This window comes from Epinephelus moara, chromosome 21 (genome assembly GCF_006386435.1).
Source record: "Epinephelus moara isolate mb chromosome 21, YSFRI_EMoa_1.0, whole genome shotgun sequence".
Lineage (NCBI taxonomy): Eukaryota > Metazoa > Chordata > Actinopteri > Perciformes > Serranidae > Epinephelus > Epinephelus moara.
Window position 1 is genome coordinate 12,811,085 of NC_065526.1, and position 8,556 is coordinate 12,819,640.

The window sequence follows — 8,556 nt, forward strand, 5'->3', positions numbered from 1 at the left end:
CACATTCAATGAGTGTACTGTATTTGCTTTAACTGTGTTGCCTGTCTTGCAGAAATCTACAGCAACAGTCTTTATTTAAGCCAAATCACCGGCTCCAGCTTCTCAAATGCTGATTTTTGCAGCCTCGCATGATGGTAATCTATTTTCTTCATCTGTTCGACTGTTTTTTATTTTATTCAATTATTTTTTTGTATGGGTTTTTAGAGCAACCAAGAAACAAGAAACATCCAAACCTACCGCGCCCCTCCCCAAAACTGGCCTGCCTAATACACATGAATATACAAAATATGCAGACTGATGATAATAATCGGGTATTGCAACTGGATTAACAGCAACAGAGTGGACCCGAACAAGTGAAGAAAGAAAAAAAATATTACATTCCCATCCTATAATAGGCACACATGGGCATTAAATTACGTTTCTTGAAGTACGGACATTTTTATAATCGTCCAGGAATGGTTGCCATACTTTATGGAGTTCATTGTCTGATCCTTTGAGTGGTATATCTGAGCTTTTCCAACTTCAAGTGAGCCATGACATCACTGACCCAGCAGCCAAACAGAGGGGGCAGGTTGGAATTCCAGTTGTACAGAATGAGACGTCTTGCTAGCAGTGATGAAGAGGCTAAAGCACGGGTCTGGGCTCGGGAGAGACGCAGATCTGTTTGGGCAACACCAAATATTGCTGGCTCTTGGTCTGTGGTTTTATCACACATGTACAAAATTGTCTCAAAAATCTTGTCCCAAAATTGTCCCCTCCTTGGGCATGCATGGTTACACAGCTGACATGTTTTGGACTGTCTGTCAGACAAATAAGACATTTAGATACAAAGGCAAAGGTCATGTATAAAATGGAGGGTTTGAGGATCCTCTGTCAGAAAATGTTGAGCATCAAACACTTTTCCTGCATTTTTTACCACCAGTGTGTGCCTTATCTGCATCTGTTTATGGTGTAAAAGGTGACTGTGATGTGTCCCCTGCAACACCCCACCCCCTGAGAAAATCTACACTTAGGTTTAGTTAGGCTCTGTGTCATGTTGGCTTTTAAGTCTTTTTCACTCTTTACTCACATTTAAAAGACCAAACAATAAGAAAATAAACTAATAAACACAATTAATAATAAGGAAGCTGCAATCAGGGGTGTAACTTTAATGTGAGAGGTAGTCTGGAGGCCTTCCCCTGGAACAAAATTAAGCATTTGAATATCATTTCCTACTTTACTTCATTCATTTAGGGACTATTGTTACAAAATCAAAATCCTGGAAATAACTCAGTCGGTCATGCTATATTCTGCCAGTGTTGCACTAAATATGCTGCTCCTCTGTGGCATTTTTTGGAGTAATATCAGAGCAAACTCAGCAGCTAATTCACATTTTCAGCCAGAATCTGACAACTGGCCTAACAGTAGAGTATTAGGACATCATGATGCAGCCCGAGCCGAGTCCTTAACACCTCTGAATATTGATAAATGTGGACACTAGGCTGTATATGAGCTCCCATCCTTAATAGTGCTTGTGATATGAAAACAGCTCTTTTCCCTGAGAAATGTGAACACAGATGAGTGACTTTAAATTTAATGCCAATACACGGTGCTACAATGCAGAGCTGCTGCAGAGACTCAGTTTGTGGAGCTGTAAAATATTCATTCAACCCATTGTACTCAAATGAGCTTTGCTTCTGTGTAGCGCTCTTAGAGGAGTCTTGTTAGGAAAATATCCCTGGCTGCTCGCCCAATAATTGCTCACCATCATTCAATGTATTCTCGGTGGAGCAGCTTCGGAGTTTACACCCAGTGACCTCGTCGAGTTTGATCCACAGCAGTCTGGGTTCTGTTTCAGGTTCACATTTCTGTGCTGGACACGCAGGGACGTATCACCGGAATACTGCTGCTTATTCGTATCTCAGTGTGTTGTCCACAAACTATTGTACTCAAATGTGTTATTTTTGCTCGTGTGCGTGAATCATCTCTTCCTTTGCACATTTTGTACTTAAAAAAAAACGCAGTTCATCCTCCCTGCTTAATCTATGAATAAAAAGGATTCTGATGTAAATGTGTGCTCGGGACAGTGTGTGATGGTGGGTGCTGATGAGGAGGTGGATGGGTGCTGGGTGGGGGGGGGGGGTGTTGCTGTAGCGGGTGGCCTTATGATGCAATGCTCTGGCAGCAGTGTTATGAAACAGCATGAAGGCAGAGATTACTCAAACTAGGTTAGTGGAGCAGCGGAGCACAGAGCACCTACAGTCACAGATTCTTTTTCTGTTTCTCACACACACACGCACACACACATTCACCCACACACAAAGACACAGGCGCTCACATTCTTTTGTTTTTTTTCCCCTCTCCAAATCCTCTTCCTCTGCCCCTTCCTTGTTTTTCAGACGTAATCGCTTATCTTTTTTTATTCATACACTTCCTCATCTCCTTTGTGGCAGCCTGAATAAAACATATTCTGAGAGTTTCATGTTTTTATTCATGCACACATGTTCAAACCCTTGTTTTTCTAGCCTTTTCTGCACGGCTTTTTCCTCTCAGCCGTTTGTGTCTGCTGTTTTTCCCTCTCTCGCCCATCTCCTCTAAAGCCCCTCTGTTCTATGTCTCCCTTGACAACGGCAGTGACACTTTGACCTTAGCTCTTACGTAACCGCTGTGCAGCTCGGTTAGACGGCAGAGGAAGGAGAGAGAAAGAGACAGGGAGGGAGTGGGAGGAGGGCTTCGGTGTGGCTCGTACATGGCAGACATTTTGTTGCCCGATGATAAAGTAGAAGAAGAGGTGAAAGAAGAGGCAAGGAAGAAGAAGAGCTTAGAGCTGGAGAGGGATTTTGGAAGGTTGCCAGCAGTAGCATAACAGGATGAGGGAGCAGATGGCGGGGGGAGAAATGATACATAAATGGTCAGATATTTACATCATAGACTGTGTGACAACAAGCAGAGCCACAGCACACACAAGCAGTGCCTTGAGTCTCAGAAAACCAACACAGTGGTTTAAAGTGACAGCCCTGTGGAGCCAGTGATAGACAGAAATCATCTCTCTGCAGAGAAGGGTTATATTTCCAGTTCACACCTGCCATCATTATTTTAGCCTCTCTAAAATAAAATGCATTGTAAAAGACTCTGTTTGCATGTTAAGGTTGACACTTGTTGCTGTTAGGCAGGACCTAGTCATTGTTTTGCAAGTCACAAGTAAGTCTCAAGTCTTTCCACTCAAGTCTCGAATAAAGTCTCAAGTTAAGACTGACGAGTTCCAAGTCCTAAATGTTCAGTTTCGAGTCCTAAACAAGTCATAATGCACTCTTGAACAAAAGTTATACTAATAATACATTTAAGAATCAGGCATTTGTTTGTTAAAAAGTTACTTAGCCCTTAAACTAACGCTAGTTAAGTCATAGCTTGCTAACTGCATAGGAATTTAAGTCGACTTGGGCTTTATACTTCTGCGTCAAATCAACACTGCACCTACGTCGCAGGCTCGGCGTCAACGTAGAGACTATGCCGCACCTCACACCGTAGCCTAACATGCACCTCCCCAGAAATGTTGTTGCGACGACGCGGACCTCTTTGTAAGCTGAAACCATTTCCCTCAGTGGAAACGAAGCTTTTATCTAGCCTATACTTTACTTTCACAGATAAGAAACAATAAATTGTGAAGACAATACAGCCTCCACAAAATAGCATTTTAAGTCTTGTGTGTGATTTATCCTGGCTTCATATGAGCAGAGGAAATCTCCGCTTGTCGCTAGGCTAATTTATACAATGTAAAATACCATAGGCTTGTGCTAATAACATTAGCATGTTGTATTTGTTTGGAAAATGTGTTTAGTATAAGACAGTTGGTTTGTCGGTGAACCTCGTGAGTTGTAGTGGAGCCAAATTATGTAAGGTTACCTTTGTTAAATGTTGCTGTTGTCCCTGGCTTCATATGAGTAGAGGAAAAGTCCGCTAGCTGCTAGGCTAATTTATACAATGTAAAATGCCATAGGCTTGTGCTAAAAAGATTAGCATGTTGTATTTGTGGGGAAAATGTGTCCAACAAAGGACAAATGCTGTGAGTTATAGTGAAACCAGAATGAATAGTGTTAATGTTAGTTGATTCAGGAAATGGAGGTAAATGATTTAACTTGTGGCACACTTTTTAAAGAACATATGTTTTAATCTTTGGCCTTGGGGCAGAATATCAAGTAGGTTTATTTTCAAGTCAAAAGGCTCAAATCCAAGCGAGTTGTGGTGGTACTAATTCTCCAGACCTCAGCAGGTAGGAAAGAAGTGTGAGAAGCAGTTCCCAACCACAAGAAAATATATTCAGTTGCAGAAACAAGTCTCATGAGAGCCTTTACAATGGAGATGCCTCCATAACTAATATTAAACAAGTGCCTCTTTGATAATGAATTAATGTGTTTATATATGAGGAAGGGGTTACTGCTCATCCAAGAGGCTTCCTCAGTTCTAAAGGCGTTAGATGATCGTTAGGCAAGCTGAACTCTTGCACAAAAACACCAAGAACAGCCCAGATGCAGATGACCTAGTGTCAAGGGCTTCTTTAATATTCTCTCCAGGTTTTAAGATGCACAAAACCACCTTCAAACAACACAGCAAAAGACAGCACTGAATTCTCAAAAGGGCCCACAGACCAGAGTTTCTGGCTGACGATGTTTGCTAACCTGAGGTCTGCATTCGACCGAGGAAGGGTCAGACTGTCCTAGGTGTGCGTTTCCTCACCTCTGTTAAGCCCTAAGGAAGGTCGTCGTCTCACCCTGATTGGCCCAGAGGGAAAATGCACCAAGCTGCTCTCCATTCTTAATTAGGAGTCAGTACCTACACCCAGCACAACAGGTGATCTGAATTACCCTCCAGTTCACTCTGGGGAGCTGTGACATCCAGGCAAAATGAACTGAAAAAAGGGAAATGACAGCAGGTATCAAACAGCGAGGGACTGCTGTAATGGCTGAATCCAAATTTCCGCACTTCACCGCACCTGCAGACTCGCAGATGTTGCAGGCGCGGTCACGGGAAGTCTAGGAGTGCTTAGGGCTGTCCAAATCGACAATTCAACCAGACCACAAGAGGCCTCAAGCAGACTTCCTGCAGACTTCCAGAGAGTCCGCTTAGGGTGCAGACTTCACCAGACTTGCTGTACCTGCCTGCTTATTCTGTGATGGACAAGCAGTATATAAAAGGTCACTACAGACTGTCTTGCTGGCTGTTAGTGCTGCAGTTGGTTCAAACCACACACGTTACACCTGGGGAAAGATCCTGGGAAAAGTCCTGAGTCTTTGCTCCTGTCAGTGCTCCTTTTCACTGTTTTGCAGATGATGTACAGATCTATCTGCCCCTTAAATCCATTAGCAAGGATTCTGTACAGCCACTGCTAGAATGTTTAAAAGATGTCAAATCCTGGATGGACAGTAACTTTTTAAATCTCAATGAGGATAAAACAGAGATCATTATGTTTGGATGTGACCCCTCCGATTACTCTGCTGATTTTCTGGGCCCCTTCACTCCTAACATCCGTTCCTCTGTTAAAAATCTCGGTGTGACCTTTGACAGTGCTTTTAAATTCGATAAACAAGTTAGATCAGTAATACAAACCAGCTTTTATCAACTCAGGCTTTTAGCTAAAGTAAAGGGCTATCTCTCCCCCCAGAATCTAGAGAGGGTAATCCATGCTTTTATAACCTCACGTCTGGACTACTGTAACTCGCTTTATGTCGGTATTGACCAGTCACTGCTACACCGTCTACAGCTTGTCCAGAACGCAGCAGCCCGCCTCCTCACTGGAAAGCGTAAACACGATCACATCACACCAATCTTGGCCTCGCTCCACTGGCTTCCAGTGCGTTTTAGAATTGATTTTAAGATTTTATTGATTGTTTTTAAAGCCCTAAATGGGCTGGCACCCCCTTATTTAACCGAACTCCTGCACTTTCATGCTCCCTCCAGAGCCTTGAGATCAGCCAGTCAGCTATTACTGGCTACTCCTAGGACTAGGCTGAAGACCAGAGGCGACAGAGCCTTTGGGGCGGCTGCCCCTAGGCTCTGGAATAGCCTGCCCCTGCACATTAGGTCTGCCCAGACCCTAGAGGTTTTTAAGTCTTTTCTTAAAACCCACTTCTTCTCTCAGGCTTTTAACTCAGGTTGAGCTGGACACCCAAACATTTTAGCTTATTTTGATCTTATTTTATAACTCTTGTATTTTATTTTATTGTATTGTATTTTATGTATCTTATGGTTATTATTGTGGTGTACTATTAGGTACCTCATTGTATTTGCTTGTTTATTTCTATTGACCTGTTCAGCACTTTGGTCAACCTTGGTTGTTTTAAATGTGCTTTATAAATAAAGTTTGAGTTGAGTTGAGTTGAGTGCATTGGTCACATGATCTCAGGCTTACCAAGTACGTGGATTATATAAGAGTGATTACATAGGAGATGTACAAATTTTGGTGCATTACTTTTTGTAGGAAAATGTACGAACAGTGCATGAGAGCAGCCTGATAAATTACATGTGAGCTATCTGACATAATATAATCTAATAAAGACATTAACGTTTGTTGAATACGCCCATGAGCCGTGTTCTGCTGGGGTATGGCAACACCACTTGGACAAACCACACGACAGAATGTCCTCACCTTATTATATATTGTAATTGCTGCCTTGACATACAGTATGTTTGTGTTTATTACACTGATTTTCAGCACCCACACATGAGTCCGTGCTTGTCGCTGACTCTTTGAATGTCAGGCGAGTGGGCACTCGGTTGTTGTGCAGAAGGTTCTTGTTGTTAGGAACGGCATAAGGTTTCTCCTGACTCAGATCAAAGCCAGTGTAGCCTTGTGACTCCCCGGGGTTGAATTTTAAAGGCCTCGCTCACATCAAAGACTCTTTGTAAGGATGAGGGACCAACTGTAACTGATTGGCTGCACATGGTTTCAGTGGGGCCCCATGGCCAATCTCTCTGCCTTAGCTGCATCGACTCCGTACATTCCAGTCTATTTTCACACACAGCACATTGTAAAAACGTTTGCTGTACTTTTATGTGAGCGGGGGGGGTAATTTAAGATACATCTATCGCACATGGCATTCACCACGTCGTGTCTTTCATTTCATAATTTGTACTAATTTGCACATCACGCCCATAAAAAGGCAAAAACATACGCGCATGCAGTTACACATGTACTTGACTGTGCCAGTCAGTTTGCTGGGATTATTTCGGGCTCCTGCCAGCCACAGAGCTGTAATCCCTGACTCCCTCTTCCCGCATTCAGTTAATCTCCCTGTTTTCTCCTCTCTGGAGGCACCATTAATCCCTCCCTCCCTCCCTGCAGCCGTGGCTCTTTAATCTGGAGCTGTGAGCTTTGCTGCGTCACTAGGTCAGTGTGTCAGATAGAGTACAAACTCCGGTCCCTCTTGTCATGATGCGCTCGACTTCCCTTTATATCCTCGCCTCATCTCCATCTTTTCTATTTCTCATTCTTCTTCCATCTTTCCTTCTTTTTTTATCCCCCAGCTTCTGTTAGCACTCTACACTGCAGCACATCTGTTTCTTCTTCGCTCTCAGCTTCTCCTTATCAGCTTCATTCTTCATACTCTGCACACGTTTGATAAAAGCCTGCAGAATAAATAGAATATGAGTTCAATCTCAGGTCATTAGGTACTCCATTTGTCTCCCTGAGCACTCACATTCCTTCAACTCACACACATTACAGGACAAGTACAGATGTATGCGTGCTGTAAATGTGCTATAGTCAAGCCATTTATCACATAAATTAGAATCAAAAATCAGGTTTTGAAGGTCGAGCACAACCTGCTCTGTAAAGTAAAACCTGAATGTAGCTTATCAGTGGCATATGGTAGTTAGGACGTCATCATGATGGGCCCTAGTGCAAGATTTTGCATCTAAACCAACTACAAAGTGACTTTGGACAGCGTCAACATACATATTACCCAGCAATCATCAGCACAAATCTGTTTGTGACCAAAAAACAAATAAAATAATATAGTATTCATTCAATTAAACATTTTTTAATTGTTTATTTGAGGTTTGATCCATCCATCCATTTTCATCCGCTTATCCGGGGCCGGGTCGCAGGGGCAGCAGGCCGAGCAAAGCACCCCAGACGTCCCTCTCCCCGGCAACACTTTCGTGCTCCTATTGGGGGCCCCCGAGGTGTTCCCAAGCCAGATGAGATATATAATCCCTCCAGCGGGTTCTGGGTCTGCCCCGGGGCCTCCTACCAGTGGGACATGCCCAGAACACCTCTAACGGGAGGCGCCCAGGAGGCATCCTGATCAGATGCCTGAACCACCTCAACGGACCCCTTTCGACGCGAAGGAGCAGCGGCTCTACTCCGATCTCCCTCTGGATGTCCGAGCTCCTTACCCTATCTCTAAGGCTGAGCCCAACCACCCCACGGAGGAAACTCATTTCAACAGTTTGTATCCGTTTCGGTCACTACCCTGGTTTTATGATTTATGTAAGGTAAACATATAATTTTACTGTAGAATAGATTGCTACTGACTCTTTCACAATAAAAAAATAAAATAAAATTATAACTGCTGTGCA